Source organism: Macrobrachium nipponense, chromosome 28 (assembly GCF_015104395.2).
Source record: "Macrobrachium nipponense isolate FS-2020 chromosome 28, ASM1510439v2, whole genome shotgun sequence".
Classification (NCBI taxonomy): Eukaryota; Metazoa; Arthropoda; class Malacostraca; order Decapoda; family Palaemonidae; genus Macrobrachium; species Macrobrachium nipponense.
In genome coordinates, this window is record NC_087217.1 from 44,008,856 (window position 1) to 44,027,317 (window position 18,462).

Here is an 18,462-nt window from a genome sequence, read left to right on the forward strand (position 1 = left end):
TTCACTCCATCTACAACAACACTTGACATCCTAAAAATCTAAATAAATAACGAAATACAAATATGAAGGACAGACAGACGGACGGATGAATGAATGAATGAATAAAGAAACAAACAAAAATACAGATAAACAAAGAAATAACACAAATAAACAAAAGGGCCGCCAAGTTAATTGGGAAGAAGGCCAGTTACCCCACATCTCGAAATTAATGATCACACAATACCTACTTCGGAGTCTCTCTCCCTCACTCTTCTCTCTATATTTTATCTCCTCCTCTCTCTTTCTATCTCTCTCTCTCTCTCTCTCTCTCTCTCTCTCTTCTCTTCTCTCTTAGTATGTCATTTAAACCTCAGCTGACATCATTAGTGAATAGAGTCGTAAAGGAGAGAGAGAGAGAGAGAGGGCCTCATCGAAGTGATTCTCACAACATTTATGGTAAGGTAAATTTTTAAGATATCATTTTAACGGTAAACCCAGGAACCTACTGGTTCACGAGAACCCCGAAACCAACCTAATTGAAGTAGAACCCATAACCCACAACCCAACGAATGACTACGAAGACAGCCAGGCTCCTTGATTACGTGAAATCCGAACCTTTAGCAGATACCGTAAATGCAAAGGTTCGCTGGTTACCGTGAAACCCTGAGAGGCTAATTTAGTGAAATCCGAACCTAAAGGAGATTGGAACAAGAATAGAACCCGAAACCCATACTAATTACCGTGGAACTCAAACGCTGACTAATTAGTGCGAAATTCCAGTCTGACTAATCAAGCGAAAGCCGATTCTGAAATTACTCACAAAAGAAGAAGCGTAGAGTTTCCAATGCTCTGCTGTGGATGGGAAGGAGGAACTCGCCACTAGCCGGGTAGGAGCACTGACTAAAACGGTACCCATAGAAGAGAGACGGAGAAAATACAATGCCGAACCTGAAATTATTCAGAGTTCGTGGAGTTTCCAGAGCTCTGCTGTGGATGGGAAGGAGGTACTCGCCACTGAAATGGTACCCGAAGAAGAGAGACGGAGAAAATGAAAAGCCGAATCTGAAATTACTCAGAAAATTCGTTGAGTTTTCAAAGCTCTGCTGTGGATGGGAAGGAGGAGCTCGCCACTATAGAATAATTCAGATCAACCGTGCATATGATGTCTAGGCCAGTCCCTTATGATGCTCCTGATTGGCTGTTGATAAGCCAATCACAGGGCTGGAAACTCTCAGTCTCCCAAGAGAGTTCACATAGGCAGGATATATGTTCCACTTCACCTGAGGGATACATCTTTCAAAATTATCCCTCAGGAGAGGTGGAACATACGTCCTGCCTATGTGAACTCTCTCGAGAGACTGAGACTTTCCAGCCATGTGATTGGCTTACAACAGCCAATCAGGAGACATGAAAAGCACGGTTGATGTGAATCTGCTATAGCCCGGTAGGAGCACTGACTGAAATGTTGCCCGTAGAAGAAAGACGGAGTAAATAAAATGCCAATGTAAAACCTCTTTTGTGAAGAGAAATATTATATGGGAAGACATATATAATCTTTCTCTTGTACTGTCGGCCAAAAAACTCGTGGCAGAGTTTCATAATTTTTCGTTCACCTGCCTGACGCACGATTCATACCTTATTTATCTATTTTTTCTTTTCAAAAGATGGAAGAAATCATGTGTAATGACGTTAAAAACAGTCACTGATATCTTTAGAACATTATGTTATGTTATTGTGTAAAACTATTTTCCATATAGCAAAATTGACGTGAACGAAACGAAGTGATAAAAAACGTCATATCACAACCATAGATATACATTACCAAATAGATAGGAGACACCTATCACTAGTAGTATCGCTAAAACACAGTCCTTAAATTATCATTTCAATATTAAGTTGAAGGTAGTTGAACTATTCCATTTGTTAAATTTTACAGAAAACAATGGAATCTCACAAAATCCTATCAAATTAAAAAAAAAAAAAAAAAAAACGATATCTTAACAATGTGAACCAGGCGACCTCACTCTATTGCTTTTGATGTTATGTGCACGGGTATCTAATGTCAATGTGTCATTTATCGGTCTAAGAAACATCCTTCGATGAGCGAGAGAATTATTGCACTGCATTCGGTTCCTGTTGGAGATATATCAAGAAAGCTTAATAAATCGGAGAGAATCATACATAGATAAATGAAATTGTTTAAAGAACGGCAAAGTTTAGAACATGGGCCTAGAGGTGGAATACCTCGAAGCACCACATGAGAGCAAGACAATACAGTGGTGAAAATGTTGCTGAGCAACATTCATTTGTGAACTTTGAATTCTAGTGCCTGTCACGACATTGCTGAACCAGGAATCATAACTAGCTCTACGCTTATGACTGGTGTCTGATGAATACTTTAGATGGAGAGAACGAGATTTTTAAATCTACACTTGAAGTCTTTGATAGTTGTCTAATGAATAAGCAAACTTATCTTTGATGGATGAGAGATTCAGTCAAGCTTACTCTTTTTGTTTTGTTTTTTATCGGTGGCCAGTGAATACAACGGATAGGGAGGGAAACGGTTTCAATGATGCATGCATTTTTTTTCTTCAAAACCTAATGAATACATTTTATTGGGAGATACTTTATTAACATCGACCTAATCCTTTCATCACTCCTATACGCCACCTCCGCTCTCTTCTACATCTCAGGCGTCTAGATCCGACTTCTCACTACCAACTCCACCTCGTGAAAGCATCACTAATGATAACGGTTATTTTAAAATTCCCCGCACCGACAACGGACGCCTTAAAATACATGTTTATAAAAATATTTCTGTTCAAAGAAAACTTTATCTTTCATTCCACAAAATATGTGCATACACTCGTGTTACAACCCCTGTAGCCGTCAAAGAGCAACAACTTGATTAAAGCAGAAGGGTTTTTTTTTTTCTTCGAAGAAAAAAAGAAAAAAAAAAAAAAAACATGAAATAGACTTAAACGAGAACGTCACCTATTTTCTTATTCCCTTACAACTACTTATAATATGCTTATGTTAGTAGGTCTAGTAGTTATACATGTGAACTAATTTGAATTAATTTCTATTTAAAAGAAATGAATAGCTACAGAAAGATCAACCTAAGAAAGCTTTAAGGAAAGTAAGCCTTTCTTAATGTATTCGTCAGTTTTGACCTCCACAGCTTTCCAAGGTGTCCAAATGAAAATGATGATATGCAAGGAATTCGATAAAAAATAAGACCGAAATATATTCGTTTGATTTTTTATATGATTGCTTTTCGACTTTAAATAGCTAGGTCTGAGTTAATTATGTTAAGCAATTATTAAAAGGATAAGAAGAAAGGCGAACATGGCTAATAAAACAAGAATAACGGGAATAGTCAAATAAAGCAGATTTATAATATATATATATATATATATATATATTATATATATATTATATATATATATATATATTGTCGATTTAAATATTCATTAATATTACGTATCCGAGAGAGTATGCTGCTGAAAATAGACCTAGGCTTATCATGTGGGAAAATCATAAGTCCAATTTAGGCCCACTAAACGTGTCATGCAAATTATTTTTATTGATCAAAGGACAAAATTAGTTTCACTAAACATCGTTTTCAAAGAATGTTAACGCCTTGATGTATTATTTATCAGCTGTAGGAGGACAAAATGACAACACCCCAGTGCAGTACGATATGTTGAGTCAAGACTCGAGCGGCAGCAAAGCCAAACTTCAAAATCTTTGGAATGCTGTCACGAAGCTAGAGTTGAAAATAAAATTAGAATTCGTGGACCCATCGGTATATTTTCCTCACTTTGCAAAATAATTATCTTTAATACGTTGAATAAGTCTACTCAGTTCTAATTTCATTTATTTCAGGTATAGTACCTTTGAAAGGAAATTTTATTTATTGTTAAGTAAATATTCTGGTACCTGCATATGGCAATATTTCCATAACGAACAATGAATTAAGAAACTACGCCAATTCTTTGTTGGCCGTCTGTACAAGAGGACAAAACTGCTCCTACTAATTGGAAGGAAAAACACAATCTCTGGTGAGGCAGTATGAAAGAGATATTAGAAATTCGACGCTTTCTGTGCTCCATTACGGAGTAATGCAATTATCCTGACAGCAGCTCGAAAATTGTTTTTCCAAGATGAGAGAGAGAGAGAGAGAGAGAGAGAGAGAGAGACCGGCGTCACAAGAACAAAGAAGATCGGGAGGAGAGAGTGAGAGAGAGATCACAACTACGATGAATGAGAGAAACAGGTAGAGAGAGAGAAACACAGAGAGAGGTGAAGAACAAGAGAGAGAGAGAGAGGAGAGGAGAGAGAGGGAGACTGAAGCCACAAGCACAGAGAAGACCTAAGTTCGAAGAGAGAGAGAGAGAGAGAGAGAGAGAGAGAGAGAGATTACATATAATCCCGCCTTCGCCTACCACAACCCCTCCCCTCATCCTTCCTAGTTCTTATAACCTGCGGCTTAACGTCATAAATGACTCCTTCCAGCAACGCCCCCCTCCAACCCCACGCCCCCCTCCCTACTACAACCACCGTACGTCCTCCAGCTTCGAAAAGTACATAAGCTGTCAGAGGATGACCATAAAATTAATTTTATTTTTTTATTTAATCTTATTGTATTTTATGGTTTTCCTGGTCTTTCAAACATTTCAGAGATGTTTCATCTTTTTTTTTTTTTTGAGTGAGCAATAGAGAAGGGGCGGGAAACTGGAGGCGGCGGGGGGGAGGGTAGGGGGCTTGACACCCTCACACTTTGTGTAAATTGTAAGGGGAGAGTTGGGTAAGTGAGGATAAATAATGAAACTTAAAATATAAGTGCGTATATATCTATCTACTATCTATCTATCTATCTATCTATCTATATATATATATATATATATATATATATATATATATATATATATATATATATATATATATATATATATATATATATATATATATATATATATATTATATATGTGTGTGTGTGTGTGCATACTAAATCTATAGACACATATATCTATACTAAATATATATATAGGAATTTATATATATATATAGTATGTATATATATATATATATATATATATATATATATATATATACATTACTCACAGGAAGGAAAAGTTTCAGAACAGAAAATCATGTGGTCTCATTTCATCTCCTGTGACTCAATCGTTTCTCATAATTACAGACTTATTCCTGAGAATTGATGATGTCCACATACACACAGGATATATAATATAGTATATATATATATATATATATATATATATATATATATATATATATATATATATATATATAGCAGGGCCTTACTTAAACAGGATGGCATCAAACGCAGATTTTATTTACAAGATTTACAAGGTTTCAAGGACTAGTCTGCCCCATCCGTCCATACATACATTATATATATATATATATATATATATATATATATATATATATATATATATATAATGTGTGTGTATGTATGTATGTATGTATTTGTATGCTCCACTTCTCAAAGAAATCAGCCAGGGCCAAACACGTATCCTCCCAAGTTCTGGAAACTTTGCCTTCTGCGAATCCGCCACGACACAGGATGCGGCCGCTAAGCCTTTTGGCGCTCAGCTGACAATGATAAGGACCACAGTTAACCATAGTGTTGACATCTTTAGCCCAAATTGCCAATTTACCTCATTTCTCTCATTTATCTACTATAGAAGATTCACATCAACCGTGCATTTGATGTCTAGGCCAGTCCCTTACGACACTCCTGATTGGCTGTTGATAAGCTAATCACAGGGCTGGAAACTCTCCTGTCTCCCTCGAGAGTTCACATGGGTAGGATGTATCTTCCACCTCTCCTGAGTGAAACTTTTGAAAGACGTATCCCTCAGGAGAGGTGGAACATAGATCCTACCCATGTGAATTCTCGAGAGAGACTGAGGCGAGTTTCCAGCCCTGTGATTGGCTTATCAACAGCCAATCAGGAGCGTCGTAAGAGACTAGCCTTGTCATCAAATGCACAGTTGATGTGAATCTACTATAACCAATTGGCAATGTAGGGCATCGAATAATTCCATCGATGTATAATATTAAAATCTGAAAGGTTCTGATCCCGTTTGTTCTGTCACGCGTGACAGCAAGGGAGGTTTGTCCAACCCGGATTTGAGTTCTTTTCAGCTGTTCACAGGTCAGAGAGAGAGAGAAAGAAAGAGAGAGAGAGAGAGAATCTATTCTATAGATTTATAATCATAACGTACGAGCCCTGATTGCTACAGAATCTCTCTCTCTCTCTCTCTCTCTCTCTCTCTCTCTGACACGTAAACAGCTAAAAAGACCTCGTATTTATAGGGATGCAAAAAAAAGGGGGGGGGGGGCAAAAGCTTTCAAAGCAGACTCATAAATCGCGCAAATTTGGCAGGGGACGACATATAACCCCGGAATACATACATACATACGCAAATACATACATATATACATACGTATGAGTCATCTACTTTTTTAAGGGAGATCTGTTTCTAAGGTTATTCAGTATTTATGGCCGACCTCACATTCCGCTATAAAAATGATATAAGTCGGCGATAACTCTCTCTCTCTCTCTCTCTCTCTCTCTCTGAGTCCTTACGCAACGGCATAACGGAATTATACAAGCAGATAACATGGTAAGTACACAAGTCAGCTGAGGACGCTTCACTTCTGAGTGACCGCAACGAGAGAGAGAGAGAGAGAGGTTACAAGAATATAAAATATCTAATTTCATAGAGAGAGCGAGGTCCCAAAAACAAAGAAGATCTAATTTCACAGAGAGAGAGAGAGAGAGAGAGAGAGAGAGAGAGAGAGAGAGAGAGAGAGGTTACAAGAATAAAGAAAATCTAATTTCATAGAGAGAGAGAGAGAGAGAGAGAGCGAGGTCACAAAAACAAAGAAAATCTAATTTCATAGAGAGAGAGAGAGAGAGAGAGAGAGAGAGAGAGAGAGAGAGAGGGGGGGGGCGGCTTTACAAGAATAAAGAAAAACTAATTTCATAGAGAGCAAAAGAGAGTAGAGAGAGATAGGTTACAAAAACAAAGAAGATATAATCATAGAGAGAGAGAGAGAGAGAGAGAGAGAGAGAGAGAGAGAGATGATGCAATAAGTAACAAAGAAGATCTAAGTTCGAAGAGAGAGAGAGAGAGAGAGCAAATCCCCCTTACCATTTTAACACTACTTATGCAAATGTGAGAAACACTACAACACTGTTCCTTCCTTCCTTCCTCCTTTTACATGAAAACCTCTTTGGTCTCGAATCTACGACTACGAAAAAAAAAAGTTATAAGGTCTGTTAAGAGGAGAGGAGGGGGGGGTTGAGAGAAGGAAGAAGGGGTCGTGGGGGGGGAGGGGGGGCGGGAATTGGTAGGGTCGTGAAAGGCTATATTTATTACCCTTTCCTGCCTCTACTTTCTCTCTTACTTTCTTTCCCATACCTGTTGAATCTCGGGATTTTCTAAAAAAAAAAAAAAAAAAAAAAAAAAAGTGTTTCGGTCTTATTTTAAGACTCTGGGCTTCCATGTTTATGTCATTAAAGTTCTGGAAGCTTATCTTTTTTTTTTATTATTTTATTTATTATTTATTTAGTTGTTATATGTATTTTTTTTCTCGTTTTCAATCTTTGTTTTCATCTTCGTGATTAGCTTAGTTGATCGTGTTTATAAATAATTCTCTTTGTTCTCTCTCTGTATATATATATATATATATATATATATATAATATATATATATATATATATATATATATATATATATATATATATATATATATATATATATATATATATATATATATTTGTAAATTCGGCCCTCAAAGGAATCATCATGTAAATATGGGAATCGGGCATAAAAAGGAAGCTTTGGAACATTAATTTCATTGGTGTTGGTGCAAAACTCTTTATTAAGGACCTTGTAAATAATTCTGTTGACGAGCTTGGTGGGAAAGCAGTTATCCTTAAAATATGCTAAAAGAAAGGCAATTTCTTTATGAAATACGTGCCAGTTAGACGTAAGGGAGACGGCTCTATATACAAGGGTAAAAATTGAGTTAGATTTAAAATTACTAAAACAAAAGCTATGAAAATTCGTTCCCAAACCTGTAAATGTCTTTTTCCTAAAAATTGTAGTGTTAAACTTACTGTTTTCACGAAATACTTCTACATCTAAAAAACGGAAGACGGTCGTTCATTTCACTTTCAAGGGTAAACTTAATATTTGGGTGATATGAATTAATGAATTCTAAAAATGCATGGCAATCAAAATTACGCCTGAAAGGGTGAGGTGTCGTCAACGTATCTTTTATAAAATAAAGGGCGGAAGGAAAGAGGGCACTCGTCCAAAAAGCGCTCTTCCAGCGAGCACATAAAGATATTGGAAAAGGTAGGACCTAACGGAGACCCCATAGCCATACCCTCCAACATATTTCCCCAACCTGATTCGTACTTCACAATTTTAATCGTTCTACCTTTAAGTCTGCTTTTAGAATGGCGGTGCTGGACACCGCCTTTATTTTTAACAATAAACTTATATAGACAAGTGGAGGGTATGGCTATGGGGTCTCCGTTAGGTCCTACCTTTTCCAATATCTTTATGTGCTCGCTGGAAGAGCGCCATTTGGACGAGTGCCCTCTTTCCTTCCGCCCTTTATTTTATAAAAGATACGTTTGACGACACCTTCACCCTTTTCAGGCGTAATTTTGATTGCCATGCATTTTTCAGAATTCATTAATTCATATCACCCAAATATTAAGTTTACCCTTGAAAGTGAAATGAAACGACCGTCTTCCGTTTTTTAGATGTAGAAGTATTTCGTGAAAACAGTAAGTTTAACACTACAATTTTAGGAAAAAGACATTTACAGGTTTGGGACGAATTTTCATAGCTTTGTTTTAGTAATTTTAAATCTAACTCAATTTTTACCCACTTGTATATAGAGAGCCGTCTCCCTTACGTCTAACTGGCACGTATTTCATAAAGAAATTGCCTTTCTTTTAGCATATTTTAAGGATAACTGCTTTCCCACCAAGCTCGTCAACAGAATTATTTACAAGGTCCTTAATAAAGAGTTTTGCACCAACACCAATGAAATTAATGTTCCAAAGCTTCCTTTTTATGCCCGATTCCCATATTTACACGATGATTCCTTTAGGGCCGAATTTACAAAAATCGTACAAAAATACTTTGGCGCATTAAAGGTTAAAAACTCATTCCGGTCAATCCACTAACAATTGGATCCATATTTAAATTTAAGATCGTTTATAGCCCCCTCATGTCCTCTGGTATAGTGTACAAATATCTTGTCCCAGATGTAGTCTGGGAACTTAGTGGGTTCTTCTCAGAGGATGATGAGGGTTCGCATAGACTGCCACAAGGGAGTTAGTTTCGTACTGGATGTTCATTATCAAAACTCCCGAACAGTCCAGTATACGTGAAACATAGCAAAAAAATGTAAAGTTAAATATAAATATGAAGATTTTATTGTTGTTGGTCAAACCTCCAGCCCAAATGAACTGTTGATCCTGGAGAGCCTTTTTATTAAACAACTTGTTCCGCAGTTGAACAACCAGACCACCTCCACCCCTTGTTTCTCTCTTAAGCCTATGTTTCTGTGTACATTCTTTTAGTTTTTATTTATCTCTTACCATGGTAGGTCGACCCCCAGTGCTCCTCAAATTAAATTTTTTAACTTTGTATTTTACTAATTTATTTATTTGGTTTTTTGTTTTTAACTTTCCATCTGAACTTTTAACTAACGTATGTGCTTTTAACTTCTCGTGTTGTTTTATCAATTGTTAGTGTATTTTTATCTATGTGTGAAGTTTCGTTTTTCATTTTAACTAGTTTGTAAATAATTTTTAGACAATTTTCAAATCAATTTAATTTATATTAATATCATATTATTATACAGACCTGAAGATGCATTCTGCCGAATGCGAAACGCGTCGGAATAAGTGGTAAAATACTTCGCCATGTTTGTTCCTGCTCCTGCTTCCTGTGCATTATATATATATATTATATATATATATATATAATATATATATATATATATTTTAGATAGAGAGAGAGAGAGAGAGAGAGAGAGGAGAGAGATGAGAGAGAGAGAGAGAGAGAGGAGAGAGAGAGAGTTTATTTGTAAATACGATCAAACTAAATTTATCACGGAGATGAAAAGATATTTAAACCAGATAAAGAAAGATACATATAAAAACGAAATACATACATAAATATATACATACAGAGAGAGAGAGAGAGAGAGAGAGAGAGAGAGAGAGAGAGAGAGAGAGAGAGAGAGAGAGAGAGAGAGAGTTATCATTTTATAGCGGAATGTGAGGTCGGCCATAAAATTTAATACTAAACCATAGAAACAGAGCTCCCTAATAAAAGTAGAAGATGACCCATACGTGTTCCCATATGTATATATGCATGTATTTATGCATTCATGAATATATGTATTTATGTATGTATGCATCCCAGAGTATCTGTCGTTCCCTGTCAACCACACGCGAACACATATGACACATTCGAGAGACACATAATACTCTTTTTAAAAAAGATTTCAAATATTTACCAAGGCAACCATATTCTTTTTTTCATATTCTCCAGAAATATTGTCCCAATCTATATTTGTGGTAAGCTTTTCAGTAGGCCTTTACATCCTCAAGAATCACTGTACAATCAGTGGTCACATCACTCACAACTTCTATAATTATCTTTGTAATTATTACGCAGTGAATAATACCCTGTTCGCTTATTATGTAAACTTTACAAAGGCCTAACTCTGATCTCACTTTTTCGATCGCAACTAAAGCTATTCTTAATAATAGGCCTATGGACGACATCCTTTCGTTCGCCATTTTTATTCTTAATTCGATGTGTCTGGAGTTCCCCAGTGGAATAAAGATTCATTATATATACTTGACATAGGCCTAGCTCTGATCTCCTTTTATCAGTCACATCTAAAGCGATTCTTGAGAACAGGTCTAAAAAAGGTATTCCCTCGATCCTAACTACGTAAGTCTAGAGTTCCTCAGTAGAATAGGCAGAGCCATGCAGCCAACACCCACGCATAAAAAAACCTATAAAACAAACTACAACCAGTTTATTAATTAATATCCAACTGTTATTCGCTAATATCAATCAAAAACAAGTCATATACAAACACGCATCTGGGATAATTGGCAATTATTTCGATATCAATAAAAATGCTGGCGTTGAAAGCTATGCACTACAGGTCTGCCACCCACACTTTTTGATGTTACAGTCTGATTGGATTTCGACCATTGGCGTACTCCGCCAATTAATGGTGCTTTTAAAACCTAATACCACTCGTTGTATGTATATATAATTATTATTTATATATATATATATAGATATATATATATATATATATATGTGTTGTTTGGTGGTGTGTGTGTGTGTGTGACGGTGTGTGTGTATTCAAGTTGTATTCCACAAATAGGGAAATGAAAATGGTTCATCTTAGAAAATGCCCAACAGTTTCGTCCTTCAAAGGACCTCTTCTTGGAGCGTTTATTAATATATATATATATATATATATATATATATATACATATTTATGTTTGTGTGTGTTATTCTTATATATATTTAATGTTATATTCTTTTATCTATTTAATTTTTTTCGTGCCGAGGCATCAAGTTTAAATTCCTAACTAACTTTATGCCTGTAGGCAGACTGATGTGGAGAGAGAGAGAGAGAGAGAGAGAGAGAGAGAGAGAGAGAGAGAGCTAGCACTTATCTCGTTACAGCACGAAAGCTTCGATAAACAAGTCGATTTTTGTTGAGGCGAACACAAATGAACAACAAACAAAAACTCGCGATAACACTGACAATAAAAGGCAAAGTGTACAACGCTAAACAATAGCAATTAAAACACAAAAGCGTCAACACAAAACACTTTAAAAACAATGGTGTTTAGCCGAGTGAGACTAGACGCCAACTGACTACTACAGTTTTTGCTCTGTTTTGATGACAGGATATGACAAGACATTATCATGAGTTGTGTGTGTGTGTATGTGTATGTGTATGCGTATGTGTGTGTGGAAGCATGAGGCATATGCTGTGCACAGTCATACAATTACGATTGCACAGAATCAACAAAACGGAGTGTTGTAATCCTTCCAAGAAAAGCAATGTTACGTAAAGCTCTCTAGGACTAGTGCACATAACAAAGTCTTGAAGGCTATTGTGAAGGATGTCTGACAGGATTCCTGGAGGCCAGAAGGCGATTCGTAACTAAAATATGAAAAAGAAATGTAGTTAATAAATGCATCAGTAAACGTAAAACTGAATAATTTAATCTCTAGGTAGTACTTCGTTCGATATTTTTCAGCTCATATATCGGAGGAAGAGTCGTCATCCCTTTTACAATAGATAAAAATAGATATTCGATCTTAATCACCTATAAATCATTGTAAGCAACACCTTGTTCTCATTTCGTAAACCTAGAAAAAGGGATGAAATTGAAATGATTAGACCTATACTTGATGAGAGAGAGAGAGAGAGAGAGAGAGAGAGAGATTACTCCTATAATAAAAAATATAGTTAATTTCATATATCATTTCTATAGGTAAAAAAAATCCAATCTTGACGCTCGTGATATTAAAGTCAAAAGAATTCGAACATTTAATTCTCTCGGTCTCTCAACAAATGAATCAAATAGTATGTTAGTATGTTCTTTGTCAATCCTAATGCAGAAAACTCACCCATAAATTTCTTAATTACCTCATCTTGTCGTTGTTTATGTTTATTAAACCAATCATCTCAGAGTAGTATAAATCTATGTGAAGTTAGGCTTAGATGGATGGTTTGTTCTTACGGTTGAGGCCCATACATAGACCTACGATGGCTTTTCAGAGGCTAAGGTTAGTCTTACGACTAAAAAAGTGACTTGTTCGAAGAACAGACAATGCAATCACTCGAGTCTATCTCCAGGACAACCGATTAATTTTCCATGAACCAAAAACAAAAAAGGGACTAGGCCTAGATTTTCACTACAACAAATGACTGGCACGGTCTTAGGCCTAGCCCAACAACTTTCCAAGATGGAACGGAGATCAACGTGCAGATTTTCTACCTGGAAACAACAGATCACTTTTGATAAAACTTGAGAGAGAGAGAGAGAGAGAGAGAGAGAGAGAGAGCGCTGTTACAGATCAGAGGCTAAAATGTTGTTGCTACCAAGGCCATAGACGACGCTACCGGTATTGGTCCAATTCAATAAAAGCCAAAAAAAATTTCGATCAAAAACGGTAGATTGGCTCTAAGGGAATGTAAGGGCAATTGAGAAGTTTCAATTGAGGCCAATGACAATAGCGAGGGGCGATGGGGAAGGGTGGCCGGAGGTAGGGGTGGGGGGGGATATGATCAAATTTCAGGGCAACAAGGATAGTTTTAACCGAACCTGATGGCCTCCCACAGTAGCTGCGATCTGGGCATCGAACGCTTATGACGTACCATAGGGTAAACCTGCGTTCTCGCTAGACCTAACACGACATCATTGGGTCACAATGAAGCCTGAGCGCCAATTGGACTGCAATGACTAAAATAGAATGAAGGAAGTATGTTGTTCATTATTTATATATAAAGAAAAGGCACGAAAACGACTACTCCAGTTTGAATGACGACAAACGATCGGTAGATCGAACGAGCTCCACATCAAAATAGGACACGAGCCTCACCTCTCTCTCTCTCTCTCTCTCATTCCCCGTTTCACACTGGCTGAGTGCTTAAAGACAACAGGCAGAGAGGGAGAGAGAGAGGGATCTGGGGAATCTCTTGCAACTTCTTGACGTTATTGGATGCTTCTACAAAACGGCTTTTATGTTTTTTAAATTCGAAAGATGAAGAGAAATATTCCACCCGTCTACTTAACCTAGACCTAACCACTGTTACGTCAAGGCTTCTCGGTACCAAGCCTACCCCGGTGGTAGCGACACTTCGAGGGGGTGAAGGGCACACCAGCCTGCCTACCGAGGATTCCCACAGGGTAAAGAAGAAACCTCTCGCGTTTTATAGGCGACCGTTACCCCTCTCTTTAAAGGCAGAAACAGCGACGGCGTCATCTTTAAAAGCCCGCCATTATTACCACACTGAGCGCCTACTGCAACTCCTTCGCGCGCTTTTCTCGTTGTGAGATGCCTCCCGTTACGAGACCGTTACTGAGTTAACGGTCTTCGGGGACAGCCTATAATGACGTCCCTCTTTCCTCAAATCAAGGGGTTAATCAAGGGTACGATCATTATAAACGGAAGGAAACCGGACGTGTAGGAGTTTATCGCTAAAGGTGAAATGAGACCATTCGTAAGGGTTCGTTTGCCTTGTGCGTGTTCGTATGCGTCTTTGAGAGAGAGAGAGAGAGAGACTTTTTAAACCCCCGGGAGTAAAGTGTGCCACCGGAAACGAGATGGAGATAATGGAAATTGCTTAAGTCTCGGCGCAGTCTCTCCTGTGAAGGACACGCCATTTAAATCCTAACCTGATGACGTCACGAGGTCCCCACGACAGCGTCCCTCTATGTAAGATATATATATATATATATATATTAATATATATATATATATATATATATATATATATATATATATAATATTACAGTAAAAGACATCTTAACATCTTTTTATCCTGCAAAAGGGAATATATGGTACCCAGGTCCTTTTTATTATTTCTTTGGTATCTTTGTGTGAACATGATTGTGTATATGTACACACGGCAACGAAGAATTGGCGTAGTTTCTTAATTCATTGTTCTTTATAGGAAATATTGCCATATGCAGATGCCAGATTATTTTACTTAACATAACATTTCCTTTCAAAGGTGCTATAACTTGAAATAAATTACATTAGAATAGAGTAGACTTATTCAACTTATTAAAGATAATTATTTTGCAAAGTAAGGAAAATATATACCGATGGGTCCACGATTTCTAATTTTATTCTCAAAACCATACCGAAGATTTTGAAGTTGGCTTTGCTGCCGCTCGAGTCTTGACTCAACGTATCGTACTGCACTGGGGTGTTGTCATTTCGTCTCCTACAGCCGATAAATAATACATCAAGGCGTTAACATCTTTGAAAACGATGTTTAATTAAACTAATTTTGTCCTTTGATCAATAAAATAATTTGCATGACACATTTAGTGGGCCTAAATTGGACTTCTGATTTTCCCACATGATTAGCCTAGGTCTATATTCTCTCGGATACGTAATATTAATGAATATTTAAATCAACTATATATATATATATATATATATATATATATATATATATATATATATATATATATATTAATCTGCTTTATTTGATTATTCTCGTTATTCTTCGTTAATTAGCCATGTTTCGCCTTTCTTCTTATCCTTTTCATAATTGGCTTAACATAATTAACTCAGACCTAGCTATTCAAAGTCAAAAAGCAATCATTCCTTGCATATCATCCTGTTTCATTTGGAAACGTTGGAAAGCTGTGGGAGTCAAAACTGACGAATACATTAAGAAAGGCTTACTTTCCGTAAAGCTTTCTTAGGTTGATCTTTTTGTAGCTATTCATTTCTTCTAAATAGAAATTAATTCAAATTAATTTCACATGTATACCTAGACCTACTACCATAAGCATATTATAAGTAGCTGAAAGGATAAGAAATATGAAAGGTGACGTTCTCGTTTAAGTCTATTTCATGTTTTTTTTTTTTTTTTTTTTTTTTTCAAGAAAAACCTACTGCTTTAATAAAGGGTTTGATCTTTGACGGCACAGGGTGTACCGTGTAACACGAGTGTATGCACATATTTTGTGGAATGAAAGATAAAGTTTCTTTGAAAATAAAATATTTTATACACATGCATTTTAAGGCGTCCGTTGTCGGTGCGGGCAATTTTTTAATTTTAAATAACCGTTATCATTAGTGATGCTTTCACGAGATGGAGTTCGTAGTGAGAACTTGAGAAGTCGGATCTAGTCGCCTGAGATGTAGAAGAGAGTGGGAGGTGGCGTATAGGAGTGATGGAAGGAAGGATTAGGCCGATGTTAATAAAGTATCTCCCAATAAAATGTATTCTTTAGGTTTAGAAGAAAAAAATGCGTGCATCATTGAAACCGTTTCCCTCCCTATCCATGGCATTCACTGGACACCGATAAAAAACAAAACAAAAAGAGTAAGCCTAACTGAATCTCTCATCCATCAAAGATAAGTTTGCTTATTCATTAGACTTATTCATTAGACAACTATCAAAGATTTCAAGTGTAGATTTAAAAATATCTTCCTCTCCATCTAAAGTATTCATCAGACACCAGTCATAAGCGTAGAGCTGGTTATGATTCCTGGTTCAGCAATGTCGTGACGAGGCACTAGAATCAAAGTTCACAAATGAATGTTGCTCAGCAACATTTACACTACCTCTATTGTCTTGCTCTCTTGTGGGGCTTCGGACGGGGGGGGGTGTTCCACCTCTAGGCCCATGTTCTAAATTTTTTCCGTTATTTAAAACAATTTGATTTTTCTATGTATGATTCTCTCCGGTTTATTAAGCTTTCTTGGTTATCTCTCCAACAGGAACTTGCACCGAATGCAGTGCAATAATTATCTCTCGCCTCATCGAGGGGGGGGGGGGGGATGTTTCTTAGACCGATAAATGACACATTGACATTAGATTCCTGTGCACATAACACCAAAAGCAATGAGTGAGGTCGCCTGGTTCACACTGTTAGGATATAGTTTTTTTTTTTTTTTTTCTTTTTTTTTTTTTTTTTTTTCCTTTTTGTAATTTGAATAGCATTTTGTGAGATTCCAATGTTTCTGTAAAATTTAACAAATGGAAATAGTTCAACTTACCCTTCAAAACTTAATGTTGAAAGATAATTTAAGGACTATGTTTTATGCGATACTACTAGTAATAGGTGTCTCCTATCTATTTGGTAATGTATATCTATTGGTTGTGATATGACTGTTTTTTATCACTTCGTTTCGTTCACGTCAATTTTGCTATATGGAAAATAGTTTTACACAATAACATAACATAATGTTCTAAAGATATCAGTGACTGTTTTAAACATCATTACATATGATTTCTTCCATTTTTGAAAGAAAATTGATAAATAAGGCATGAAATCGGTGGCGGTTCAGGCAGGTGAAACGAAAAATTAAAATTTGAAAACACTTGCGCAATAGTTTTGGCCGACAGTACACAGCAAAAAAACATTAACAAAATAAACAATAAATATATCAATAATAATAATTATTATATTATTAACAAATAAAAAAATAAATATAAATAAATTTAATAAATTTTGAAAATTTAATAAATCATATAAATAAATTACTGAGTAAACAAAAAAGAAAAATAGATAAATGCCTAAAAAAATAAGTCAACAACTCATGCACAAAAATAAATAAATACAAATATAGGCGAACTGGTAACTCGACCCAACCTACAGCATTGAAAAGACGCAAGCAGCGTCCAGACTTCTTTCCAGACTTTCCAAACAGATTTTCTTTCCAGACATACCTTCCAGACATTCCCTTTAGACTTTCCATCCAGACGTACCTTCCAGACTTTCCATCCAGACATCCCTTCCAGACTCTCCTTCCCGACTTCCCTTCCAGAACTTCTTTCCAGACTTTCCTTCCAGGCTTTCTTTCCTGACTTCCCTTCAAGACCTTTCCAGACTTACCATCCAGACATTCCTTCCAGATTTGCCTTCCATGCTTTCCATCCAGATTTACCTTCCACATTCCCTCCAGACTTTCCTTCCAAAATTTCTTTCCTGACTGCCCTTCCAGTATTTCTTTCCAGACTTTCCTTCCATTCTTTCTTTCCTGAATTATCTTCCAGACGTTCTTCCCAAATTTACCATCCAGACTTTCCTTCAAGACATTCCTTCCAGACTCTTCATCCAGCCTTTCTTTCCAGACTTTTCTTTTAGACTTTCCATTCATACTTCCCTTCAAGACATTCCTTCCAGACTTTCCATCAAGACTTTCCTTTATGACTTTCCATCCAGAAATTCCTTCCAGACTTCCCTTCCAGTCTTTCTTTGCGAGACACAGAGACTCCTGGAAAAGTTTCTGTTCGCTAAAGTCTTCTGGAAACAGTTTGGAGTTTTCGAAGCTCTGGTCTGTTCATTGGAGAGAGAGAGAGAGAGAGAGAGAGAGAGAGAGAAGGCTCTGAATGAAAAGAGAAAGTGAAAAAAAAAGGTTTACTACCTAGCAAATCAAGATAAGAGAAAATTCACTGACTCCACAAAATTGATCTTAACAACCCAAAGAAAAACCAAAAATCAATCAGTCAATCAAAGACAATAATGTAGTAGAGCTAAAAGACGCAATAAAACAAAAAATGAATAAAAGAAACCTTCAGTAGTCATTTTTCTTAGACCAAAATCATAGGAGACCAAGAGAAGGTCAGAAGTCGGGAAAGGTCTAGATGACAAGACATAAAAAATTAACG

General features: G+C 36.5%; 1 protein-coding gene across 6 annotated transcripts in view; it reads right to left on the minus strand.

Annotated features, from left to right (window-relative positions):
• LOC135201700 (ATP-binding cassette sub-family C member 5-like) overlaps positions 1-18,462 on the minus strand; it is a 362,327-nt gene that overhangs the window by 95,185 nt on the left and 248,680 nt on the right. For 2 of the 6 annotated variants that reach the window (XM_064230854.1, XM_064230852.1), the window contains exon 1: positions 11,921-11,957. The exons of 3 other annotated variants lie outside the window; for them this stretch is intronic. The gene's annotated coding sequence lies outside the window, so the exon portion shown is untranslated. Of the gene's footprint in view, positions 1-11,853; positions 11,958-18,462 lie in introns of those variants that run through there. One more of the 6 variants, XM_064230853.1, reaches the window with a different exon arrangement.